The sequence below is a fragment of the Nelusetta ayraudi genome, unplaced genomic scaffold (genome assembly GCF_046127955.1).
Source record: "Nelusetta ayraudi isolate G7.1 ecotype Tasmania unplaced genomic scaffold, CSIRO-AGI_Nayr_v1 ptg000022l, whole genome shotgun sequence".
NCBI classification, from domain to species: domain Eukaryota; kingdom Metazoa; phylum Chordata; class Actinopteri; order Tetraodontiformes; family Monacanthidae; genus Nelusetta; species Nelusetta ayraudi.
The window spans coordinates 4,742,665-4,755,000 of record NW_027466072.1 but is presented as its reverse complement, the minus strand read 5'-3'; the positions used below and the strand labels follow the sequence as shown (position 1 = coordinate 4,755,000).

Genomic DNA, 12,336 nt, shown 5'->3' with positions numbered 1-12,336 from the left:
GCAGGCAGGTGACAGAGGTGAACAGATTGATGAATTAATTGGGTCTTTTATCGGGGGGGTCCTGGGGGCGGAGTCTAGCGACCCTGAACGTTGAAGGCGTCCTGGCTGGAAGCGTTTGGTCGTTGCACATGAATATGTTGCCGTCCTGGTTGCTGCTGGCAGCCCTGCTGTCTGCTTGGAGGATCATTACTTGCATTATTTTCACTGGTTATCCTGGCCGTGTAAAATTTGACCACAGTCGTTTCAACACAGCAGCTCTGGAGATTCCTTGGTGGAACAGATTCCACCAGCTGGGGGCTGTGATCACCCCAACATTGTAAAAAAGAAAAGAAAACACCAGTAAAAATACAACAAGTTGGACTGACTCATCACCAACTTTGTGGGTGGAAGCTGAGGTGAAATATCTCTGATGCATGTGACCTGTCTGGAGTTTCACAGTCATCATGATGTCAGCCAGTGGTTGGCTAATAACAACACAACTGTATGTATGGCCATTTTTTATCTGAATTTAGACCAAATACAACAAAATGGATATTAGAGCCTATTTATTAAATATATGTATACATATTTAACCAGCCATTTAGAACATCAAAAAATGCCAGTCATTTTTAGTCTTTTTGCAACCGTGTTTGCCACTCCCTGCTGGCCAAATGATAGACTGCAGGTTTTCAGCTGTTTTGAAACCCCCAAGCTCCGCCCATCTTTATATACAGTCAATAGACAAAAGAGTCCATTTAGAGGCGTCGTTCTACGTTCTGGGAAAGTTTCATCCTTGATTTTCCAGCTTTTAGCGTGAAAGTCAAACACGGAGGAGGGCAACGGCAGCTCGGATTGCAGGGTGTTTGCGGTGGATGTGGGCCAGTCTGCGTGGTGCTCGCGGCCCTCGTGCTGACGTGGTCACATGGTCACATGGGCGCTGCCGGGACTCAGCGCGGCTAGCGCCGCTCCGTCAGAGCCCCCAGAACCTTCTCACTGTGGCGCCGAGCGAGGGGGGAAAGTTCTCACAGCTGCTGTGTGTCAACTCTGCTCCTTCCTCAGCCCAGTGGCCATTGGCTGCGATGGCCCCCCCCCCCCCGCCAACCTCCTCCCCCTGCCTTGTTCGTCTCCCGTCAAGCCGGAGTGCCGAGGCCGAGCGCCGGCCCACAGTGGTCGGCCCATCGCAGCCGATTAAGGCGGCGCCGCCTCTGGTGCCACTGAGCATCACAGTGAGACCGAGGCTGACGATCCTTGTCAGCTATTATTCCAATACACGAGTGTGTGGCGCCTTGTCCACTCCACTTCCTGTAAGGGTCACATGACCCCCCCCCCGCGTGTCCCTGAGCGCAGGATGGACGGAGACGTTGGTTGTTTCTCTTCTTCCCATCGTTTCCTTCCCACTGCTTTTAAATGCTGTGGCTTTGCTTCTGGTTGGCCTGAGCTGTTTAATCAGACTGGAACCCCCCCGCCCCCTCCCCCACACCCCACGCACACACACACCCCCTCGTCCCCCTCCACCCACTCTCCCTCCCCCCAACGCCCCCCAATCCCAACTGCAGTGGTGTTCATCTGAAGAAACGGCTGAGTTAGCGTTTGCACGACTTCAAAAAACTCCCTCATCGCTTGTTGAGCAGACTAAAGCGGTGCGGCTCCTGATTGGCCAAAGGAAAAGCAGAAGGCCTGTTTCAAGCCGCCCCGCCGCCGTTCATTCACCACCTTCGTCCTAATTAACCTTTTGCTCGCCGAGTCCGTCCCCAACTCTCTTTGACCTTTTTTTGTACATTTGATCTCATTTTTCCTTCTCTGCTGCATCCTGGCTGAGCATTAATCACACCAGAGATCAGCAGCAGCTATTTCTGCTGCTGCTGCTGCTGCTGCTGCTGCTGCTGCTGCTCGAGCGGCGGCGGCCAAACAAGACTAGATTGAGCTGGACAGAAACCCCAAATAGCGCGATGAGCTGCAAGCATCAGCGCAGCTGGTTTCACCGTCGGCCACTCGAGAAAGAAAATAAAAAGGGTTTTGATGCCCTCAACATCGAAACCGCTTCCCAGCAGGGGAAGAATTAAGGGGAAAAAAAGAGCATGTGTTGACCTGGTCAGCTGACTCGCGGCTCTGATGTCCGGTGAGTCATTTGCATGGCACTGATACGAACTGCTCGCCATTCTCTCTACCCTGCCACCACCCTCCCCCACATCCTCACCTACACTCAGTCAAACAGATGAAAGTGTTGTGGCGCTCGGATCAAACAGTAACCCGGCACTGCTTTATCAGTAAACCAATTACGGTGATTTATGGACGGGCGGTGGTAGGGGTGGGGGTGGGTGACAGGGAGGAGGGGCACTGGCCCATAAATACAACAGGCTGGTGGCTGGTGGTCGGACCAGCTGAGCTGGACCACATTGTATCGGGCCTTGTTCCATTTCACTTTGCAGGTCGTCGGCGTGCTTTTTTTAATCGGGGCTTCTGCTGCTGAGGCCTCCCTCACCCACTACTCCCTTCTTACCTGGGTCACGGGTTCAAAGCCCGGCCTGCGGAGTCGCAGAGTGACGTGAACTCCCGACCTGCTGGCCGTCAACGACTCCAGCTGCGTCCCATCGGCCCGGCCAGCAGGTGTCCGTCGTCCAGCCGCAGTTCAGCGCTCAGAAAATAAAATAATATTTATTTCACTTTCTGTCTGTTTTTTAAAAGAAGTGGTCGTAAAAAAAAAAAAAAAAAAAAAAGGTTTGGAAAACTCCCAAAACCTGTCCCTGATTGGATGCACCTCAAGGCCCCCGCGGCTCCAGGCTCCAGAACCTCCACACCGTGTTCACTTCACTGACCTCTCCGCTGGTGTGGAATTTTGGCCGCTCCCAAGAGTCGAGTCTCGCTGTTTGCCTTGGAGAGATTTACTGTTTCCCCCAAACGTGTTAATTGGCCTCCTGTCTCTCTCTCTCTCTCTCTCTCTCTTTTTCCCCCTTTTATTTTTTCAGTTTGGTCAGAGGTCGGCAGGTCGTTGGCGTCCACCCGAAAGATGACAGGCAGGTGGAATGGAGGAGGAGGAGGATCAAGAAGAGGAGGAGGAGGAGATTTCCTGTTTCCTCCTTCTGCTCCTCTTCTTCTTCCTGCTCCCCCTCTTCCTCCCCCTCTGCCTTGTCCTCCTCCTCTGTGTTTACAGCTCGCCTCTGATCTTCATGTCGGCAGCTCCTCTTCTGCACGTGACACGGCTCTTAACGCCGCCAGTCGTCCACAAATGACAAAATAAACGAGTGCCGTGAAGCACCGAGCGGCCGCGTGATTTACTCTCTCTCCGGGGGAAGGGTTGTGGGGGGGGGGGGGTTCCTCTCGTTCCCCTCGTTCCCGCCTTTTTACGAGCGGCTTTTAATCTTTTATTAAAGGATGGCGCAAAGTAAATGGTTCCTCATCTGCGGAAGATTAAATGCTCCAGCGCAGTTTTACCTAAAGAAGAGGGCACTGGGGGAACGGGGGAGGGAGGGCGGGGTTAAGGGGAGTTGGGGGGACGGTCGAGGAGGGGTGGGGGTGTGCGCTCCTCTGCAGATGCATGTAAATCAATTTGTATTGATCGGAGATGACGCGGCCGCCTGCTCCAGCTTTGCAACAAATTATCGATTAAACAATCAGGTGACTGCTGCGCCCGCGCGGAGGTGAAAAAAAAAGAACAAATTTGATTGAAGTTTAATCCTCTTTTGTCGCACACCTTTGTGATCTCCAATGTCCTTCCGTGTCCTGTTTATGAGGTGAATGATGATGTGTATTGCTTAGTCTGACCTGTGAGCTGATGAAGCGTGTTTTTATCTAGTTGATCCATCAAGTTTTTTTTTTTGTAATTGTTTCAAACAAAATGTTAGATGCTTCATATTCTGATACTCTATCAATATATTTTTCTTTTTCGATTAAACATTATTTGTAATTTTTACTAGCAGAATGGCTACCGTTAGCAGCAGCCATCAAACATCTTTCCACCTTTCCCGTAGTGACTTTTTGATTGATTATGCACGTAACTTCCTGTTTGATGAAGTACACAACGAAGCAACTAGCTTTTCGCTCGCCATGCTAGCTGAGCACTAAGAGTGGTTTGTTTTCTGACGGCGCTCGCTAACACGTGCTTGTGCTACTAAAACCACTGAGCTGTATTTGTGGCTTTGACAACTGAGTGTCGAATGGGCCTGTAAACACAACAAAAACAACAGTTGTCCTGTGATGAGCTCTAGGTCAAAGGTCAACATGCAGAATTCTTCACTCAAGTAAATTAAGCACATGTGATGTATTTTTTTTTTTTTACACAAGCTGTGTTATTCTGACGAACGCGCAGCCGTTTTGCGCTGAGTGGAAACGACGACAACCAGCAGATTACAAACAGAAGTTTTTTGAGGTGTAAAACCAAACGTCCACTAAAACTATCTTAACATTAGCAAGCTAGCAGATACTAACACTAGCCAGAATGCTAATAGCTTTTACGCTGCTAACAGAGGAGGTAAAGCGTCTGTTGCTGCGGACTAGAACCTTAACTCCCTCTCACATGGGGTTTCCAACACTTTATACCCCGAAAAATGTTTGGTATGCGGCCGTTATGATCTGTTGTGATGATCTGTTGTGATGATCTGTTGCGACTCCTGTGAACTTGTGGACAGATTGTGGATCAGTTTGTGGCAGCTGGCGGGGACTCACTCCTCCCCGCAGCTTCGTGGTCGGAACCCCCGGCGGTCCGGGCTCGGTTCTGAAAGTGGAGTCATCACCAGTCAGCTGCTGCATCAGCCTGATTATAACCGGGAAACAACACAAGCTCTGTTTTTTTCCGTAACAATTTTTTTTGGCTCCTGCGCTTCTTTCCCGTCCTCAGTAACCCTCCTCTTCCTCCTCCTCTTCCTCCCCCCCCTCCCCTCCGTGTTCAGGTGTTTTCGCTCTCGGGGGGGGGTTGCGGGCGAATGATGAGCAAACGCTTTCAGCCTCAATCCTTGAGCAAAGGCCCGCGCTGACAGGGAATATTATTTATTTGTCACGCTGGATGTAATAAGCTGTAGATACAGGACGGAGGGAAGGAAGGCGGCCCGTGATTTATTGCTCCGTCGACCGCCACTAGCAGGACGTGCAGGATGAATACCGCACTGTCACTTCTGTCCATCCGTCACCGTCTCCCCCCTCCCTCTCTCCCTCTCTCCCCCTCCTTCCCTCTCTCCCTCCTTTGCTCCCTCGCTCCCTCCTCCCGTCTCGTGCCTCCACACGTAAACAATCCCTCACCACTGCAGAGCCTCTTGTCTGCACATTTGTATTTTTCTGCAGAAGCTTTTCATGCGACGGTGTTTATTTCAACGCACTGGCTTCAATCTCACAGTCAAAGGCAAAGCTTTTTTTTTTTAAATCTTGATTTCATCCTTTTTCCTTCCACCTTTACAGTATTTATTTTGTGTGTTTGTGTCCTTTGCACACAGGCGACTCGTGTATAAATCATATTTCCAGAATAGCCGGCGTGCAGATGAGCCGCTATTGTCCCAAGTGCTGCTGCTGCTGCTGCTGCTGCAGCTATGGAGGCAACGTACTCCAAATAATTGCGGCTGCTATTGAGCCGACACAACGGAGCGACTCCCTTTTTTTTTTCCCCCTTTCTTTACATCTCGGTAGGTCATGTAATCTTGTTAAAAGCCTTCATGGTTTTTTTTTGGGATTACAGTTATTGAAATGTCACTTAATTGGATAAACACCCCTCCCTCCTCAACTCCGCCACCCTGTGCTGTAAACACACTGCGCCGCGTCTCTGTTTAGCCGCCGCCGCCGCCACCGTGGATATTTGTTTACTCGGCGGGGGGGATTTGCGTAAGTGGAACTGACTGGGTAAACAGGCGGCTCCCGCTGGAGGCTTTGGGGCGAGAGGCAGGCAGAGAGCGAGGCGTCTTGGAGGGGGTGGAAACACTTAGCCCACATATCAGGGCCGCGGACATGTGCCTGGCGAGGGGCGGCGCTGACGGCGCTTAATTAATATGAGGAATTGCCTTTGTGAGGCAGCAGCAGTAAAGGACTGGAGCAGGAGTTCGGGGAGGGGGGGGGGGGGGGGGGGGTGGTAAGAGGCAATCTGGGAATAACGTCACATCGCATGCGTGGGAATGAGCGGAACGCCACGTCTGCGGAGCCCCGAGGTCGGAGCCGCTGCTCTGGTTTCCCTCTGGCTTGTTTTATTTCATCGCTGGCTTTCGGACTCGTTGTTTGTTCTCAGGGCATCATCGCTAACAATGCAGTGAGCAGCAGCCATTTGTTATCTGCCGCCGCCACCGCCACTGCCACCGATCCCCGGGTGGGGGTGGGAGGGGTTGGGGGGGTGGGGCAGTGAAGTGAGAATACTCATTTGGAGGTTGAAGAAAGCCTTGACAGGCCCCATTTATAACGTGATCATTGTGGAAAGTCCGGCCCATTAATAACCCTCCATCTCCGTCTAATTAGCGGCCCCTGATGTGAATGAGTTTGAGTCATCTTGAGTTTTCTCTCTCTCTCTCTCTCTCTCTCTCTCTCTCTCTCTCTCTCTCTCTCTCTCCCTCTCTCTCTCTCTCTCTCTCTCTCTCCCTCTCACTCTCACTCTCTCCCCTCTTTAACGGACGGCGTTGAATGATGTCTCCTTTTTGTCCGCCGTGTCTTCTCTTAAGAGCGCTGAACCGCCGAGGCCCCAGATTATAGATCAGCCCGACCCCATTCTGTAGCAGCGAATCTGTCTTTGTCTGCCCCACTGATTGTGGGATAATGGACCTCGTGTTTCCGCCGCGCCTCGTGTGTACCGTCGGCTGATTATTAAATGTTAAATGTTAAACACTGTTTGGACTTCATGTTGGGCTGCTGAGCAAAAAGCAACCCCAGACAATCCGAATTTCTCATTAGGCCTTATAATAAGAAGTAGCAGTTGCCCTCCAACATTATTAGCCTCACTATTATTGGAAATGATAATAAAATAATGACGATAACAACAAGACACACACGTAGTGATACTGTTGTGCGTATCTTTTATATTTCATCAATCAAGCAAGCAATCCCAGCAGCCAACCAGTTGACAAGCTGCCATATAACTGTCAGTGAAGCTGCGTCACCGTCCAGCCTGCCACCTCTCTACAGAGCCCATAAACAGCCTGTGAAATGTCATTAGTGTCGGCCACCTTTTATTGCACATGTGCGCGAAACCCTCCTCCTACACAGCTTAAACCATCCTGAGCCTCCGCATTGATTGGCTGACAGCCCAACCCGTAGCCCCTCCCTCCCCCTCGCTTCAGCGCCGCCTGGCTTCAAAGTGTTGTTGACTCGGCGGCCATCAGCCCTTAATTAGTGACACATTTTCTACCTGTGATGCGACGTGCGTGGGGAGAAAAAGTAAATTGAGTTGTCGCCTGACCCGACTCGAAAGTAACCCCCCCCCCCACTACTACCACCACCACCACCTCTCTCTCACTCCCTCTTTGCTTTCCTGCCTCTGTCAATTTCACCCCCCACCCCCTCATGCCCCCCCGTCTTTAGCCAGGAGTGGTCCGGAGAAACGAGGTGCAGCGTGAGTGTTTTTCTGCTTGCCTGTGCAATAGAAAACAGTGCACGTCAGGGGCCCAGTCAGCAGATTGGGGAGATGCAGATGGGAGGTGAAAAAGCTCCCCGGTGGCTCTCGGTGGCGCCCCCCTCCCCCAACCTCCCTCCCACCCCTGCTCGAGCGTGATTGCAGCCGCCAGGCAGGATGAAGTCAGCGCTGACAAAGTGCGGCCCGCTGATGGATGGACAAAGCCGGGAACTGGATGTGAGAATGGATGGAGGCCAGAGTGGGAAGTTAACACGGACAAACAAAATGAAAGACGTAGAGGAATTACCAGCGAAGGCATTCCGGCAACACAACTCCCAGAGCAATTTACTTAGCGGCTAAGTGAGCGGCCGGAGGCGGAGCCAGAGAGCGTGGGTGTGAACGGGCCTGACCCCTGAGGGGGCGCTGGTGCTGCTGCTACTGCCGCTGCTGCACTACCAGGCTTTTAATATATTCTATATACAATTTACTCAAATACATGGATACAAGGTAGAGGCGCACAAACTCACTCTGAGCTCACACACAGCAGCAGAGTCCGTCCTCGTCCATCTTGCCGACCTCCAAATGAAAAGAGTTTTTTTCACTTAATGACTGGTTTTGATTTTGGGAAGGCTTTGCTTCAGTGTTGCAACACGGAGCGGCTGCCTTGCGCGGCGCGCAGAGAAAGAAGCTTCACGTGAACAAAGTCTAAGAAATGGCACCGGACGCTGTCTTTTGTGAACATGCTTTTCACTTTACAGCGAACTGGCTTGAGTACAAGTTTATTGGCTAACGCTAAGTGCTGCTAGCTGTCGCACCGATGTTGACGGCCTCCGACTGTAGCTATGTCTGAACTAGCTTTAACAAGTCTGATTTGTCTGTCCAAATACTTTCTATTGGCTCTGCGCGTGAGATAAATACAAAAAGGTTTCGACTGAGGTTCTTCCTGTTTTAATTTTTCACACTCAACAAAAAGTCGGAAAAAAAGTGGTCGAGTTAGTGTTGGCAACACAGCGCTGCAATAATCCATCGACACAGAGTGAAAAGCAGGAAGTCTTTGGACGGTAAGAGGACCAGCATCGGCAAATTGCATTTAACTGTCCTGGATTTATTCCCCGTCCATTGACTCCTGGTCTCAGCACTATTCCAGGGCGCGTTTAAAAAAAAAAAAAAAAAAAAAAAGAGGGACCCTTTTAAATTGCTTGTGTGCCCAAGCACGGTTAAATTTGTCCTGCCTGGAAGTTGACTGTAAAACATGGGGATATTTTAGGTACCTCATGGCCTGGAGAGAGCTAATAACCCCTGAAAACTCAGGACCAGCAACCTTCCCAAATCTGGGACCTGTGCTTGCATGTGTGTATGTGTGTCTGTGGTGGGGGTGGAGGGGTGGTTCTCATTACTGTTGCACTGGCACTGCATTAAATGTCAGTGTCGCTGCTGGACGGGATCGGGCAGATGAAGAGTAATGCCGCCGGCCTCAGGAATCCCGATTAAAACTATTCTCATTAATCAGAGTCGGGGGGGTAGGGGGCCTGGGGTGGCGAGAGGTGGGGGGCGGGGGAGTCTATGGGGGTGGGCGGGTCCTGTCTGAACATGGTGCAGGGCAGCACCCTGTCACTGCTGAGGGCCGAGCACCCTCTGCTATCTCTTCATTACGGCCGGCAAGGACACGAGAAGGTCGCTCACCTCTTCGGCCCTCACTTCCAATTAACGTGACCGCCCCGGATCTTGTGTCACCCCTTCCCTCAACCACACACACACACACACACACACACACACACACACACACTCAGACCCACTCAGACGCACCATCCCAACAGGATAAATAAAGTCTTTGCACGTGTCGCTTCTTTCAGTTCTCTCAGACGTGAGTCGATGAGTGGAACTGTGTCGTCCTGCATCCTGGTTGTCAGGACTGAATTGGGGGTTCGACCAGTTCGATCGTTCAACCATCGTCAGCCTTCTGAAGGCAGGTGGTTGCACCCAGAGACAAATGGGTGGTTGAAAACTTTTGCACACCACACTTTTTTAATAGTAAAAAACAAAAATGTATAATTTTCTTTCTACTTTGCAATTTGTGTTGCTCTTTCACGTAAAATTCCAATCAAACAATTTGACAGAATGTGGAAAAGTCCAAGAGGGTGTGAATACTTTTACAAGCCCCTGTGAATCTTCTTCTGGGGTTGAAACTTCACAGTGAGGACGTGAACGGGGCAGCCGAGCGGATCGCGCTGCTTTTCCGTAGCGCCTCTCTGCACATCCCAGTGTAATTCCAGCCCACACGGCTCCAGAGTTGTTTATCCCAGCCGCTGTGGACCTTCGCAGGAGGAAGTCAGAGACGAGACTGGAGGGTTGGAAGCGGCCGCAGGCTGTGTGTGGTTCTCAGTTAGCGCCTGTTAGCGGGGGGGCCGGCGCTCTCTGTGACACCCAATAGCTGGAATCCTGCCGGGCCAACCAGGGGGAGCGGCTCCTCTCGCCGGGAGTCGGTGTGTTCCGTAAACAGGGAGGTGAACGGGAGCCAGGCCCTCATAAATCTCCTGCCGGTGGTGGCGTATCATTTGCTTCAGCTGACCTTGGCCAGGCAGCAGGAGGGTCCGACCACAACGATGATGTACACAGCGAGTGGAGCGAGGCTGGTCAGCCAATCAGGGCGCTAGAATTTCTGCTCGTGGCTCGTCGAGCAGCCGATGTTTAGCGTCAGCGGGAGAAAAATCAGTGCGTCCCCTCCAGAGTGCCGCCGTTTTCTCTTCTCCCCTTGCGTGCGTTTCGAAACAAATACTTATCAACGGGCCCGCGAGCGATCAATGAGGACGATCCATCCGGGAGCCTGTCGATATGGTAATGACTCGGTCTCCTCGTTATCGTCATGCAGCCATAAATCATTCTGCTTTTTACCGGAATGTTTAGTAGCTGCAGCCGCGCAAATCTGCTCAATCATTTGGGCGAAAAGGAAAAGAAATATATGTATATATGTGTGTGTGTGTGTTATTAATGATAATCATCATCATCAAAATCAAAACAATTATATTTTCTTCTTCTCACATACACTAATATGCACTTGCAACCGCCCCATGTTTCTGATTCTGATTCACCAGCTGTGCTTTATTCACTGCTTTTTTCACATTTTTGAGTCTTGTATCCAACACCAGTTAAGAAAAAGCAAAAAAATCTGCAAAGGAATAGAACAGAAAGTTTGACTGCTCTTCCGCTGACAGCGCTGAAAATACCTAACTATAAACTTTTGAAAAATGTTTTTGCACTCACGATTGGGGGCGTTTGGCCAATAAGATAGATATGATACCTTATAATACCATACGATAACATACGATACCATACATTAACATATGATACCGCCACATTGCTCTACCACTTTAATCGGCCCCTCTGGGAAATGTGTCTTAGGGCTGCACACATTTCTTGGCTCTGCTGAAGACTCACGACAGCACAAACACAATCACATGGAAACAGAAAGCAGCTGTCGGAACAAATTTTGCACATAAAACACACACACACACACACACACACACATACACACACACACACTAGCGAGTAAAAAGTGAGGGGGAATGTAAACGCACCACCAGCAGAGTTGCAGTTGCAACAACGCTATTCGAGTTAAAAGTCAATCTGGATGGCAAAAAGTTGTTTGCTGTCAATGTGATTCAACTCGGCAACAACTCATTCACCCAGTTTCACCGCTGCTGCTGACCGCAGAGCCGTCTGGGACACAAAACTTCATTTCACCAGCCTGACGCTGGTGAGTCTCACTTGTCGCTTGCTGCACACTGCGTGGCCAGATGTGCTCGACCCGTCAACATTAACGCCGCATTGGAAATCCCACCGACACTCCAGTTGTCAAAACCTCCGTCCCGACTTAATTTATGGAGGCTTTGTTCGCCGCTCCAATGAGGCCGGAAGGGAAACAATTTGAAGGCGATAGCAGCGCTGGTTCCCGTACGAGTGTCAACAGCAGCAGCCAGGATGGAAGCAATTTATTCACTCAGTCGTCCGAGCACATGAAGAGCGCCGCTGAGCGCCGTGACGCTGGAAAATGTGATGGTTCTTTCCTCCCAATGAATCACCAGCAGCAGGACGCTCGCCGAGCCGGTTGTTGGGCGTCCTGATAACAATTTAAATCCTGTTATGGATAATGCTGCGTAACACCGTCCCCCCCCAAAATTGAACATGACACCCGGAGCCATTTATCATCTTTGTGTTCTTAACCTTGGAATATCGGATTGTTTGTCCAAGCATATCCTTCCGGGATGGCACACTCCCAACAATAAAAAAAAACATAAACCACACACACACACACACACTCACACACACATTTGTCATTGTGTGTAGATTGTTGGCAGGGAAAACAAAGAGATAATAAACCAGGCGGGTGGAAGAGGAGAGGAGGGCGGGGGTGTAAAGAGCGTGTCTGCTAATGTGTCAGAAGGACGCAGGAAGTTTGGAGGCTCCAAACAGGAAGTGGATCCCCTTTTGAGTCTCATCAACAGGCGGTCCGTCACTCTGCAGTGGAGGAGCTTTTAAAAACGTCAGTCAGCTATTAGAGGTCAAAGGTCAACACAATAGGCGCTTTTTTTTGGGGGGGGGGGGGGGCTTTTGTGCATGTGATTTTTGTGTGACTGTCATTACACCAGTGCACTGTGGTTCATAGCCTCACATCTAGAAGCATCTCTGCAAAGCCCCCCCAGTGTTGACTGGGTTCCTCCCCCTCCGACGCTGTGTCGCTTTGATTTAACTCTCTGTCCCGGCTCTGACCCCGGCGCTGCCCTCTTCTTCCCCCGGATCGAGTGACTCTGGTTGGGCTCCACTGAAGGAGACGCTCCCCGTCCTGT

At 50.8% G+C, this 12,336-nt stretch overlaps 1 long non-coding RNA gene across 1 annotated transcript in view; it reads left to right on the top strand.

The window, feature by feature from the left end:
* The window catches only part of LOC142889464 (uncharacterized), a 51,588-nt gene extending 48,357 nt beyond the window's left edge, over nucleotides 1-3,231 (top strand). The window contains exon 3 of the long non-coding RNA XR_012926840.1: nucleotides 2,946-3,231. This is a non-coding gene — a long non-coding RNA (uncharacterized LOC142889464). The remainder of the gene's footprint in view (nucleotides 1-2,945) is intronic.
* The last annotated feature ends 9,105 nt before the right edge of the window (nucleotides 3,232-12,336 follow it).